The following is a 1,397-nucleotide window of genomic DNA, read 5'->3' on the forward strand; positions in this document are numbered from 1 at the left end:
GATTGTGATAAGAGTTGTATGAGCCCCTAATAAAATGATTAAAAAAAACAACAGTGAAGCAAAGGCGGCCATGCGTTGCAAACTGGAAGACATGTTATGGGATGGTGTTAGCCTCAAGAAACCTTGCAATTGTCCAAGATTGGTATAATTTTTGTCATGGAATGAATATAAAAATGTATGTTCTGAATTAAGTCATATATTTTTAATATTATCCAGTGTTTTATTCATAAATGCTACCAAATGACAGTGGGGGTACTCATGAACACTAGCCAGACTGTTCCTCACCCCGACCCCTGACCCTGCTGCCTTCTGCTCTGTCATCTGCATAGCACCACTTCCTCTGATCCTGCGAAAATTCCTGATAGTCAAGTTCAATGGCAGCTGTCAGCCCCGCCCCGCCTCCTTAGACCCCGGACTTGAAGGACCGCAATTAGAAATGCTGCTTTATTCCCTGGGCTTTCACAACTCATTTCATCTTTGTCTCTGACTTCCTTTCTGACCCCTTCTTCCTCTACTTCAGGAGTCCCTCTTCTGCCCTTACGTTCTTCCACAGACAGACTTCTCCTGCGCGTCTCTCGGGGCCCACACCTCCAGCTATTGCCGAATTACTCTCATGTCTCGGTTTCTAACCCTGCTTCCCTTCAGAGCATTAGTTTCATTACCTAAGAATATCTTGGGATATTCGGCAGATATATTGATTATCAAAATGAAACTTATGTTGTCATTGAAACACCCAGATCTAATCTATCCCTATAATAAAATTCTGACTTTTGTTCTTCCTTCCTGATCTATCTAATTGACCACCAAGTTCTGTCATCTCTACCTTGTAAATATCACTTCACTGTTTCTCATTTCACCATTCCCTTGGGTATAATTTACACCTTCATGGTTTCTACTTTCTCCGAGTCTAATTCTTCCCGTTCTTTAGGGAAGGACAAAACCACATTCCCGGCTCTGTTGTAAGCTCCTGGGCCGTCGTCCACCCTTGACCGCTGGGACTGCTTTCCCTGACACTCTCGTGTCTCCACCTGAATCACCGTGATCTCTTTAACTGCGCGTGTTCCAAAGTCCTGGCCCAAAGTCCTTTTTCTGGCCTCTAAGGACCCTGTTTCTAAACTCCCCAGGCCAGTAGTCGCTCTGCCCTTTTTCGTTTAAAGTATTTTACATAGTTCATCTTAATATAATTTACACAGTCGACGCAGTTATTGATGTCTCTTCTTCTCAGGCAGGACTGTCCTACTACCATACAATAATAAATTTGAATAAACGTTTGATCAGTGAAGTCCTGTCTCACTTCTCCAGAACTCTGCAGTGAGTTAGGGATCTAAAGATGGGAGGGCCCCCAAGGATGTCAATGCCCAGGAAAGTGTCCCTTGCTCATGATGTCTGGCTACATT

The sequence above is a fragment of the Echinops telfairi genome, unplaced genomic scaffold (genome assembly GCF_000313985.2).
Source record: "Echinops telfairi isolate 266 unplaced genomic scaffold, ASM31398v2 ScPeMD7_70;HRSCAF=299, whole genome shotgun sequence".
NCBI classification, from domain to species: Eukaryota; Metazoa; Chordata; class Mammalia; order Afrosoricida; family Tenrecidae; genus Echinops; species Echinops telfairi.